The sequence below is a fragment of the Lepisma saccharinum genome, chromosome 20 (genome assembly GCF_977018435.1).
Source record: "Lepisma saccharinum chromosome 20, izLepSacc3.1, whole genome shotgun sequence".
In the NCBI taxonomy this organism is placed as follows: domain Eukaryota; kingdom Metazoa; phylum Arthropoda; class Insecta; order Zygentoma; family Lepismatidae; genus Lepisma; species Lepisma saccharinum.
This window is the reverse complement of record NC_139248.1, coordinates 44,517,546-44,531,134: the sequence shown is the minus strand read 5'-3', so window position 1 is coordinate 44,531,134 and position 13,589 is coordinate 44,517,546. Positions and strand designations below refer to the sequence as shown.

The following is a 13,589-nucleotide window of genomic DNA, read 5'->3' as shown; positions in this document are numbered from 1 at the left end:
ACGAGCGCTCCCCGAACATTCGTCAAGTAGAGTAGAATCAACACGCGGAATTTATTTTCTACAGACAGGTGAATATATTAACAGCAAAGCGAGAAGCTCTGTAGTAGTGAAGTTAAGTGAACGTATGTAATTTCTCAGACATGCCGGTCAAAAGGTTAAACACTTTGCAATTTTCTTTTGCAAGAGTGCAGCAAAGGCCGACCACGCTTGCCATTCACGAATGGCTGAGAGATGTAGTGAAATTGCGCGTTGCGAATGTTTTGAGTATTGAAGTAGACTTCGTAAAACACCAAATGTTTGTTAAAGTAAGTACCGAGCAATTCTGGAAGGAAGTAATAGCACATAGTACGGGAACTTTCGTATTCTCAGACAACACGGGAGAATATGAAATCACAGTACACACAGCAGACAAACCTGTTACTATCGTTCGTATTCATCTAGTTCCCATGGAATTACCAGAAAGTGCTATAACAACTGAAATGTCAAAATACGGTATGGTAGAAACAGTACGAGATGAAGTGTATTCCACCTCCCTCCCCTATCCAGTGAGAACAGGCAGGAAGATAGTCCGTATCATTCTACAAAAAACGGTGCCTTCTTATAACGGGTGGGCCATATTGATGGGACACATTTCAAATGCATATGTGGAGCATGTAGGAAGCAACATTTATTACCAAATATATGGAAAACACTGCCAAAGGACGGGAGTTTTGCCCTGTGTTCAGTGTTTGAAGATTACATCCCTGAGATGGACACCACCTTGACGAGAACATGCTTTGGCTCTAACAGTCATGTTTAGCATAGTTTTGCGCAGGGTTTCGGCTGGGATGGCCGCTATCTCCCTTCGGATGTTGTCCTTCAGTTCATTGATAGTAGTGGGCCTTGTGGTGTACATCTTGTCCTTTAGGAGGGGGGGGGGGGCACTTGCCTTCCCTGAGATTTCTGGAAAGGCTATGCATAATTCAAATTTTGAAATTGTAGCGTGAAAACATGGGTGTGAAGTGTCGTGAAAGAAAGCAGATTAAGTGCCTAAGAAAACATTTTTCATACCCAAAATGAGACGGCTTGGCCTAAGGGATATGTGGCTGCAGCAGGATGGTGCCACTAGTCATACAACAGTAGTGTCAATGACAGCCCTTCGACGACACTTCCCGGGACGGCTTATCTCGAGATTCGGTGATATCCATTAGGCATCCAGATCCCCGGATCTTACTCCACCGGACTACTTCCTGTGGGGTTACCTAAAGGACAAGGTGTACACCACAAGGCCCACTACCATCAATGAACTGAAGGGCAACATCCGAAGGGAGATAGCGGCCATCCCAGCCGAAACCCTGCGCAAGAATTATGCTAAACATGACTGTTAGAGCCAAAGCATGTTCTCGTCAAGGTGGTGTCCATCTCAGGGATGTAATCTTCAAACACTGAACACAGGGCAAAACTCCCGTCCTTTGGCAGTGTTTTCCATATATTTGGTAATAAATGTTGCTTCCTACATGCCCCACATATGCATTTGAAATGGGTCCCATCAATATGGCCCACCCTGTATTATGTTAAATGAAGAGCGTTATTGGACTACGTATGAAGGGCAACCCAAACTCTGTTTTAGATGTGGCGCACAGGACCACCTACAGCTTGAGTGCCAGCATCGGGTGGCAAGGTCGACACGTGCTAAAGGATACTCTGCAGCCGTGGAAAATACACTCCCCAGTTCTTCACACCCTCATACCGAATCAACTGTTCAAGACCAGAATACCACAACCATTTTACCAGTACCGGCATATCGACAGACCACACCAGATGACCACAAGGAACAACAGGAGCATATGGTAGTCACTGAAGACAACGAACTAAAGGCAAGTACTAGGATACCCAATCCCCCACAGTTAAATCCGCAAGAATATAATGCAAGTGATGGTAACAAGGAAAGTGTGCACGAAAGTGCAAGTGAAAGTGTAAGTGGGAATGAATCTATAGTTCCAATTACTCTATTCGAAATTCCGAATCAAGACTCCCAAATCCCTACAAGTTCGATGTTCGCAGATGCAGAATTCCCAGAACCTACCACCAAAAAACCCCGCTCACGATTCGCCAGGAAAACGAGGAAAAATGCTACAGACCATATTACCTTACGTCCGAAGAAACAAAAAAAGGATGACGAGGTAAGTGCAGCAGCAGAAGTACAGCTTAAGTCCAACAGTGAAAAACCTATTCAACCGACCCCTTTTTTAGGAAAAGAAGAAAGAAGTTTAGAACTAATAGGGACAGGGACAGATAAACCAAGTGATACAGTAATGCGTACAGTTCTTGATTCAGGTGGTGACGAAGAGATATATGAGTAATTCTGCCCAGCATCAAAGGTGGAACAATTGTAAACAGTAAAGTACTAACAAGTATTAATGTATTTCTTAAATCAGATACTTACATCCATAATGTACATATTCACATTATACGGTGTACGCTTTTAGAAGGAACATGAGCTCAGCCAATACGCAGCCAGAGCTATTGAACTGATGCCAAACTAACTGCTAGCGGAAGGGAAAGTCAGAGAATGTTATGTCCAACATTCAACTATTTTATATATATATTGCATACACAGTATATATGAGTACGGTGGAATAATATAGTGAATCTATACAGGATTATAATATCATATCACTGCAGCATATACGAACTCATACTGACTCAGACTCGCAATGTTGGAGAACGCCCACGACAATTGAAGCGAATTTAACACCCATTGTTTTCCCAAAACACAATTCAGCTGTCAACACGGTGGCAACGAAAACCGGAAGAAAAATGAAAGGGTCATTGTGTGTGTGTTGACACGTGTTGTTTCCCAGTGTTTCTTCGAGAAACACTACCTCCCGCTGTAGGCGACGGAAATTTGTGGGACTTGGACAGTCAGGTTCACAATGTTTTGCCCCATCTTATGATGAACATTAAAATGGCGAGTTTTATGAAAACTTCTTGCGCACAAGAAAAATACAGATCACGGAATTTTAACTTGCGCGCAACAGTTTCCTAACTGTACAACGTTGCACTCCTGCCATTGGTTGGTCGCCAAGGACACGCTCTGAGTAGCGCCGCCCCATATCGCTTCTAAAACCGTACGCCGTATAGCAACGATTAACCTTAACACATTACAAAGTCAGAATAAACTAATGGCGTTAAATGATTTTTTGACACAGTCGGATATTGATATAACCTTCCTACAAGAGGTAGGCATTGACAATTTTTCATCTCTGGCAAGGTACAATGTTCATAATAATATTACCGCACAGCAACATCGGTGCATCAAAGAATTGACTTGCATAATGTTACCCTCCACCCATCAGGAAGACTAATAAGTGCAGAATTAGGTTCTTTGTTTTTATTCAATGTATATGCGCCTTCAGGAAGTCACAATAAGCATGAACGAGAACATTTTTTTTCTACACTCCTAAGTCCAGAATTAACATCGCATACATTAAATGCGTTAGTTAGTGGCAGGTGACTTCAATTCCGTCCTAGATAGACAAGATCAACAACCTGGTTATAATTTTTCTCGGGCACTTTATGAATTAACAAAAGGATTACAGTTACAAGATGCATGGAGTTGTAAACATAGAGACCAACTAGGATTTACACATTTTACAGCTCAAAGTTCTTCACGAATTGACCGATTTTATATAGCGAAGGGTTATAAAGAAAATGTACATAGTGTAAGTGTGTTTCCCGCCTGTTTCAGTGATCATAGTGCCTTAATTCCAAAAATAAAATTGGAACAAAACAAATCATGTATGGGAAGAGGTTACTGGATGCTAAATTGTTCAGTATTGGCGGATAAAAATTATGAACAGCTAATAAAAGACACTTGGCTAGAGCTAGTTAGGTGTAGATCACCCATTAAGACCCTAACAGAATGGTGGGAATTAATTATAAAACCAAAATTTCGTTATATTAGTAACATGTATAGTATATAAAAAAGTAGAGATTTTAACAACATGTATAATTTTTATTATGCTGTGTTACACGATTTACAAAGTCTAGCATTACAAAGTAATGTAAATATATTAACGAGATGAAATCAAAATTACTCTCTCTACACCGAAAAAAAAGAGAATCATCGTAAAAATTAAAAGCAAAAAGTTACCTTTGGATAATGATGAAGAGGCAAATTTATATCATATTTTACAAGAGCATAGACAAGTTAAAAGTCACCTGATAACAGAGATAACAGATGAAACAGGAGTATTACAACTAATCCCAGAGTAATTCAGAGAACAATTTTACAATATTATTTAAAATTAATGTGTCAATCTCATAATCCCTTAGAATCCGATTGGGACTTTACGAACCAAGTGAGAGAAAGACTAACTGAAGAAGAACGAACGGAAGTTAGTAAACCCTTTGCGAACACCGAAGTAAGAAATGCAGTTTTCAAAGCGGCCAGAAATAAAACAACGGCAGAGGATGGCCTGCCCTCAGACTTTTACAAACCTTTTGGAATCTTTTTGGAGATGTTTTCACGCAATGGGTCAACGATGTATTACAGAGTGGGAAATTAGGGTCCTCAAGTCGAACAGGAATAGTGTTTTTGTTAAAAAAAAAAAAAAAAAAAACGAAACCCAAAGTGGTTACTGACTACCACCCGATTACAATTCTAAGTAGCGATATTAAGATTATTAGCAGATGCATAAATATCCGCCTAATTCCTTACATTCATAAACTAATAGGGGACACACAATATGCGTGTAATCCTCAAAGAACAATTCATCATTTATTACAAACTCTACGTGATGTAATTATTACAACACAAAACCAGCAAGCTAACCAAAGCAATTTTATCAGTGGATTTCTCACAGGCTTATGATAGAGTTAGTCATAAATATATGAACAGTGTTTTAAAGGCTTTCGGTTTCGGAGATACCTTTATAAAATGGATTCAAATTTTGTACGGAAACACTCAGTTAGAACTAAAACTTAATGGGTGTCTTACGAAAAAATTTCAAATGAAACAAGGTGTTTTACAAGGAAGTCATCTCAGTAGTGCATTATATGTATTAACACTGGTTCCCTTACTTAAAAGATTACAAGAAATAAATGAAGGCATTTCTGTTATGTCAAAAACGATTCAAGTCAGTATTTATATGGATGACATTACCTTATTGTTAAATAGCGAAAGCCATTTGGAGAATGCACAAAAGTACTTAAAATATTTCGAAAATGTCTCGGGTGCAAAGCTAAATTTAAACAAAACGTTTTTGTTACCCTTGGGAGTCAAAAATATGTTTAGTAATAACACTAGTCTACGTGTAGCACAGAAAGTGAAAATACTAGGTATACATTTTTATACAAATATCGGCGACACCATTGAACATAATAGCCGGTTAGTGACCGAAAAAGTGATATAAACTTTACGTGCAAATCAACTCAGGTTTCTTCGTTTGAAATCGCGAGTGAGATACGTAAACATTTACGCTTAATCGAAGCTTTGGCACCTAAATACATTGACCTTGTCATCGAAGCAAATAGCTAGGGTGAAGCAACTAACTAACTAACTAACTCTCTAGCCTTCTTAAACCCGAAGGTTCATGGCTGCAGCAACACAGGCCTTCCATCATTCCCTATCTTGAGCAAGATCTATATACTCTTTTCCATCCTTACCGATTTCCTTTAGGTCCATCTCAACGTTGTCCCTCCATCTTCATCTTGGCCTTCCTACAGGTCTCTTACCATCAGGTTTCCCAACACGAATCCTGTAAACTCCTCTTTCCTCTCCCATTCGTGCCACATGGCCTGCCCACCTAAGTCTTCTTGATTTAATTATTCTAATAATATCTGGACATGAATACAAATTATGTAGTTCTAAATTATGTAACCTTCTCCACTCGCCTGTCTCCTCATCCATTTTAGGTCCAAAGATTTTCGTAAGGATCTTATTTTCAAATACTCTCAACAAAGCAACAGGTTGGCAAATTTCTCTGGCATGACTGTGTTCCGCGTGGCTATGAGCGAGCTGTATCTCCCTTAAAAGAAGGGAGGTATGAACTTAAAGAGCGTGGCGATACAATCAAGAGCTTTATTTATTCAAAGCGGTTTATCAGGGATATATTCTCCAATTCACTCCACCACGGAACAAATAATAATTACACTGTTAAAAGATGTACCATTAACAGCACCAATGGATATAAATTATTCCCAGAGAATTCATGTTTTATACTGAGATTGCTATTCATACATTTTATAGAACTGTGCAACATACTTATGACAGTCCTTCTGTCAAACAGATTTACAGAGAGCAACTTAATGCAAATATAATAACCGTTCGAATTGAAAGAGAAAATCCAAAATGTAATTGGAAGTAAATTTGGAATAATGTAACGGCGAAACATCTAACGAACAAGGCATTATCTATATGGTACAAAGTGATCCAACAAGTAATTGTAACGACAGATAGATGTCATAAATACGGTTTTAGTAATTCTCCAAATTGTTATAATTGTCATGTTCCAGATTCGATTACTCGTAAGATAACAGAATGTAAGAAAGCAGCCACAGCTTGGTCAAAATTAAGAACAATGCTCAGTAGAATTTGTCGTACTTCACCAAACCAAGTATCAGCAAAAGACATTATCTTACCAGAGTTTCATTTGTTCCCAAGTACAAAGCAAAAATCTGTTCAGTGGTTAATAGCACAATACCTAATGTTTTTATTTCCTGTGGGAAAAAATTATAATTACTTGGATTTTGGACTAACTCTAATACAAGAATATGAACAAATGTCTTTAGATTATAGAACATTACATTATGCCAACTTTTTAAATGTAATACTTGAATAACATATCTGTAAGAATTGTAAAGATTTACTGTATTTGTTTGGTTTAAAATGGAAATAAATAAGAAAACAATGGTAGCATCGTAGCATTGTAATCAAGGGGTCCCGGGTTCGATTCCCGGTGGAGGCACATAGTGGTTCGGATTCCACTTTAAACTGTAGGTCCAGTCCAGATTAGCCTTACTGTGCATAAAGTGGACTTAAAGCACCAAATCAATTAATGAATCACCGCTATAACAGCAAAATTTTATTTTATTTACCGAATTTGAACCCGAAATTGACTGTTTTTGCACCGAATTTTGCTTTCTTATTTACCAGAAATATGTTTCTAGTTATCAGTAATGTTGTATTATTAATCCAGCAGGGACGTAAGGAGGTGCGCTGGATAAGAAATGCCCAGAAGAAAAATTGCTTTAAGTCCGAATGTTAACTGTTTTACAGCACGTAAAAAATAAATAATACGTTCAATGATTAACCTAATTTTATTAAGTTTGATCATTTTTTCTTCAATGATAAAGTTGAGAAAATAAAAAAAGAGATGATAAAAAGAGACAGTAAGTCTATTTCTCTCTGCCTTAATGTGAGGACGCGCGCTGGGTAAAAAATACCCAGATGAAAAATTACTTCTAAGTCCGCATTGTAATTGTTTCAAAGCATGTAAATAATAATACAGTAAAACCTCGTTAATCCGGACCCCGATAAGCCGGACTTCGCTAAATCCGGACAGGCAAAAGGTTTAAAAAAAAAGCAGAATGCAAAGTTTTAAATGGGGCTAGAAGTCAACAAGAGAACTTCCCAAATAAAAAGCAGTCAACCACTGATGAAATTCTGTTTCCCGCAGATTTTGTACTATAATGTATAGTGTATTTAGGCCTATGCCCTTTAAATACACCATACTAAATGTGTTTTGTTGCTATAATGCACTTTCTACTGTTCTTTTACGTTATTTCAGTTAATACGGACTTTCGTTAAACCGATCAACTTACCCCCCATTAGTCCTGATTAACGAGGTTTTACTGTACCTTCATTGATTAATCTAATCTTATTAATTTTGAACATTTGCATCACAATCAAGCAATTTAAAAAGACGATAAAGAAAGAGCATTTTGAAATATGAAACTGAAACGTACATTGTCGTATACTAATTGAACATATACGCCGGACTTGATCTGCATCAGCAGTGAACGCCAGACCTGGTTACTAAATGTTGTTTGTCATCAGTCTGTGTATTGCTTCTCTCATGTATATCTCAATATCATAGCCGTTCTTCGTGACGAGACTTCTTTCATTTATACCAATATGTAAGTTGTTGTACTTGTTCAGTTACTGTGTTCCTGAATTATACACTTTTGTTTGTGTTACAAATTCTGTCTTATTCTTAACTCCATTTCTTGGATAATCGAAGAACTGAAAGAACCCGAAACTCAACAATGGCGACGAGGATCTTGGAAACCAGAGGGGGCCACTCCGCGACTTGCACGTTATTGGCTAGAGCTTGTGACGTCAGCAAGAGGACACGAGCGGAAGAAATCTATGCGTAGAATGTAGCAGATGGCACATGAAACGCTGTGTTTTCATGCATCTGTTGATATTATACACCAAAGCTGTTAATTTAATTTGACAAGAATAGATCAAATACGCGATAGAAGAATACATTTATTCCGAAACAATGCATAGTTTATTTTTCAGACATTATTATGCGTGATATCTTGTCCCTGTAGGCTGTATGTAGTCCACTGCCCGCTTTTCTTTCCAGCTAACCTATTGCATTTATTTTAAATGTCTAATTCTAAGGAAAGTTCTTGTCCGGGCATATTCTGATATGAATTTTTACTGAATGTCCTGGAATTTCCCTTTAATATTTTTACGCTACTTTTAAGATTCTCCAGTTGATCGCCACGATGAGGATAAATTTGATTTTGTTATTTAACGTCTTCTTCCATTTTTGGCTAATCGGGACGAACAGGATGAGTGATGATTAGTTTAAATTGATGAAGGGACACTCGCAGCAGGCACGTATCCAAGGGGGAGCTTAGGGGGATCGAGCCCCCCTCGAAAGTTTGCGGTTTACAATAGATAAAATGAGGTTTTTGGTTTCTTGTGGTGGGAAATAAAATAATGTGACGATAATTTAAGGAGAGAAATAATTATCGAGTCAAGCACGTATCCAAGGTGCGAATCAGGGAGTTCCAGCACCCCCTTCAGGAAATTACGCTACATAAAATTAGGTTCATGGCTTCTTGAATAATGTGATGATAATTTTAGAGAAATAATTATCGAGGCAAGACACAGAATGTTCTATAACCCTGTTATTGTTAATAGCACGTATCCAAGGTGGGATCAGGGGGCTGGAGTCCCCTCTTAATTTTTTTCAGTTTACACTACATAAAATTATGTTTTTGTTTTCTTGAATAGTGTGCCGATAATATAAGGAGAGAAATACTTACCAAGGCAACACGGAGAATGTTCTATAACCCTGTTGATGATAATATTGCATTAAAACTTTTCTTGCGCTTCCGGTGTTGTCGCAGCACTATGCAAAGACTTGTCAGCATTTGGAAGCTGCAAACGTAGCGCCACACGTAGGGCGATTAATTGTAATTTTCTAATCTCTGGAAAGCGGGAGAGGAAACGTTCTTGAATAAGAGAAGGAGTAGAACTTCTGGCAACATTAACGAATCGTTTTATCTGCGGAATGTTCTAGAATATAATGAGGTTAAAATACGCGGCTTCAATTTCCAAGTTGATCTGTACAACAGAATCGGTTAATGAGAATTCAAAGGTAAGTGTGACAGTTCATCATACTGTCGATTAGTGATCAGTCAGTGTCCATTGGTGGCTTTATAAGATCTAGTGATTCGAATATGAAAAGGACTAAATACCGTAAAGTAACGAAGTCTACTACTAGTTCCAGTTGGGGTCTAAAGCTGAAGACATTAACGACAGCGGAATTTCCGGAGCCTCAGTGTAGTGCTAGTTCGGGTCGAGGGCCGAAGGGATCAACAACAATCCAACAACCAACAATCTGTGTATTACTCTGTACTGTTTGTGATCCACATGGATTTGTGATCATCCCTTCATCCATTTCATCTACTCACCATTCATTTTCATCTTTGCGATTAGCCAAGGGGTAAATTATACTTGAAATAAAACAAAAGCAATACAAAAACAAGACAAAAATAATGAAACGATTATGCTGTTACGTTTTCCTGTATTTTAGGCACGTCGCATTTATCAGCCAATAGTCAGAGATTGCTTTTCGGTCGAATGATACTTCTAATAATGGGAGATAAATGCAAGCTGAGAATTGTAATTTGGTCTCTTATCCACCTGAGTTGAGGATCTAAATTTTTAGATTTTATTTGTAACAATATTTACTACTGCGAGGATTTAAAAAGGAACTTACGGCTAATTTCGGCACTGGCTTTCTATTCTGTAATAGTTACATTTGTTGTAAGAACATAACACATTAATTTACTTTGTATAAATATTACATTATCCATCGCTTTTCCTAATTAAATCTCATACCATATCCAACACACACATAAAGTGTGTGTTACTAATAATAAAGTGCGCAATTAGAAAATAAGTCTTGTGAAGCAACATAAATATGGCTTCCCCAATGGCCTAATGGTAGCGCCGTCGCCTTGTAGTCAGGGGTCCCGGGTTCGATACCCGATGTAGGCACATAGTGGTTCGGATCCAACTTTAAACTGTAGGTCCAGTCCCAATTAGCCTTCCTGTGCAAAAAGCGGACTTAAAACGCCAAATCAATCAAGCAACACAAATATGAAATATTAAATCTAGTTGTTTTTTTAATTTGGTTTATTTTACTTCACTTTTCTGCCACTTTTGGCTAATTGCAAAGATGGGGATGAGTCATGATGATGAAATTGATGAATGGACACTCACAAACATCCATACCCAGGCCGGGATTCGAACCTGGGATCCTTGGCGTCGTAGCGCGATGTGCTAACCACTCTGCCACGGATGCCGGCTATTAAATCTACGTGGAAAGAGTTTCTGCAGTATGTTTGAGTTGAGTCAAACAAATTTCATAATGTGTATTCTCGCGGCATTTATTCAAATGTGTACTAATACAGGGCTAAGGCCTACCTACCGACTGCAGGCCTCACTTCCACCTGCCGAGGCGGGAGATCATCCAACCTGTTACAAGGTGGCGTGTGGTCAGCACGACGACCCCCCAGTCATTTTTGTAAGTTTCCATGACCGGATTACGCTACTCATTCGTAGCTCTCCAATTTCCTCCCATTGGTGGGTGGCCACCGGCTCCATACACAGTCCGAAACCTCAGAAGGAAAGTTGCTACGCTTCCCCTAGGAGACTCAAACCTGCGCGTTCCGTAGGCAGAGCCCATAGCATGACGTCTTAGACCGAACGGCCACGGTGTGCGACTAAATAAGCTAAATAAGTTTTAAAAGCAAGTACCTTCTGCTAGTTGTAACATGCCATGAATGTATTTAAGGATTATGATTCACAATCTCGGCCATTTATGAAGGTGGTGTTAGCATCACGTTCCGGCCCCCAAAATACTATTTTTTTAGACCCCTGGTGAACCTCAAAACAGTTTTCATGCAAGGACGTTGCTGAGAAAATCGCCCTCGAGACCAACCATCCTGGGAACAGAATCCTCGTCTTCAGCGTGACAGTCAGATTATTTACCGACTGAACCAACGAGGCTTTTTAAAGCACATATAAAATAAATTAAAGCCAGCAAAATAGTATTATATTTATACGATATCTTTAAATTATAATATAATAAACGTGTATACAACACATTATATTGATAATACAAAAATTATTGATAAATTTTTCGTTGCTTTGATAAGTATGCTTTACATTGAATAGCTTCTTTGGGCATTATTTACATGACAGCTCTTCTCGTTGATTGACGAGAAGATTGAAAGGATGTGCAGGGGAGAAACGTCTGTCCTGTAAGTCGTACATTATATTTTCAGCACAATTTCTCAACAAACGCACCATAGGCGGAGTTCTAGAGGGGCCAGGGGAGGTATGCCCCCTCCCCAACTTAAAAATACTATAAAATAACACATGATTAAGTTCAGTTACTACATTTTTGTTATGAAGCCATACCACAAATCTTGACGTTTGGCATGATGTCACCTGCGGTAATTGCGCCGCAATAGCTGGTCTTAGACGATTTGATTGATGTGCAGGGCCGGATTAAGACGAAATTGGGCCTGATGCTGCATCAATTGATAGCATTAACTTGAAATATTCGGTGAACAATAAGCACAACGACGTTATAGTTACGTCACAGCCGAAAGAATAATAGTAACTGTATAGTAAGTAACGCTGTGTCTAGGCGTCCGAAATTGGGGCTCCAAATTTCATTCTAAGATTTATTTTCAGGTTAATATAGCAAAAGAAAACTGTACAGCTTTCGGAAAATTCTCGTCTGTTTTCATCTGGGCCTATTTCAGGAATGGGCCTAATGCTGCAGCATCAATAGCACCCACCTTAATCCTACCCTGTTGATGTGTACAGTTTGAAGAAATAAAAACGTAAAATGACTTTGTGTTGAGTCAACAGTTACTGCTGAGGCATCAAAACAACTTTTAAATTTAATTTTTCTAAAATTTCTGAAGCTTACTATTGTACCGTAACTTTTTTAAAGTAATACGAGTAATGTATCAATAAAAAATAATTAAATGCAGAATGCAATAATCGTAGTGTTTTGCTTCTTTTAAAACTGACAACCAATATACTTATGAATATTTGTTTACTTAAGCAAGGAAATTTAACATTTTCAAATGTAAAAGGCCTAAAACTCAGTGATTTTAAGCTGTTTTTTTTTTAATTTCCGGAAAAAGGCCTCCAGACCCGTTATAAACTAGGGAATATTCAATACCTGAGGGTTATTGAATATCCCCTAGTTTATAATATAATATGCTTCTCTCAGAATCTGCCCCCCAAAAGCAAGAGCTCATACTCCGCCCATGAAACGCACATAAATAAAGTAATACAGTGCAATTGTTAATTAGTGTTGGCTACCTACGAGATGTTCAAAGTATTATTTTCGCGGGCGATGTTTCAACTGCAAAGCTAATAAATCTTATATTGCCTTCAACATTCAATGAAGGAATACTTAGAAACTGAGTTCGGATTGTGTAAAGGTTTTTGAAAGTTGCATACGTGATGATATGGAAGGCGAGTGTGGAAGTAAGGCCAGAGGCGCAACCACGAATTTTTGTCTGGGGGGGGGGGCAAGTGCCAGGATAAACGTACCAATAATAATAATAATAGTAATAATAAAAACATTAATAAAGACATTATTATTACTAGTGGTAGTAGTAGATAGTAGTATCAAAGACGTTATTATCTTCATAAATTACGCAAAAGGGAGGTAAAGCATTTATTTGGAACAAACAATTTAATTTTTTTTTCAACCACAGAAATTTTACATTAGCTAATAATTGAAAATAAGCACACAAACTGTATTTTTGAATGGCAGAAAATGAATGATAAATGCATGCCGAAGATATTTTTTTTGTACATATAACATGTATAACTTTCATATGTTTTACACATATGCAACATGGAGCGACATAAAATAGGAAAATACATATGCAAGATGCTAACACTAAATTATGTACGTATTTAAAGTTTATTCATTACATATATACAAAACATATTATTTAAATACATCACATTACAGAAAACAATAATATTGCGAGCGAAGCGAGAAAGAAAATTTTTAGATCCAATTTTTGCAATTTAAAACAAT

The 13,589-nt window shown here is 37.9% G+C and overlaps 1 protein-coding gene across 1 annotated transcript in view; it reads right to left on the bottom strand.

Moving 5' to 3' along the window:
* Nucleotides 1–13,589, bottom strand: part of LOC146003596 (soluble guanylate cyclase 89Db-like) — a 113,150-nt gene that overhangs the window by 66,010 nt on the left and 33,551 nt on the right. The gene's annotated exons all lie outside the window — the stretch shown is intronic.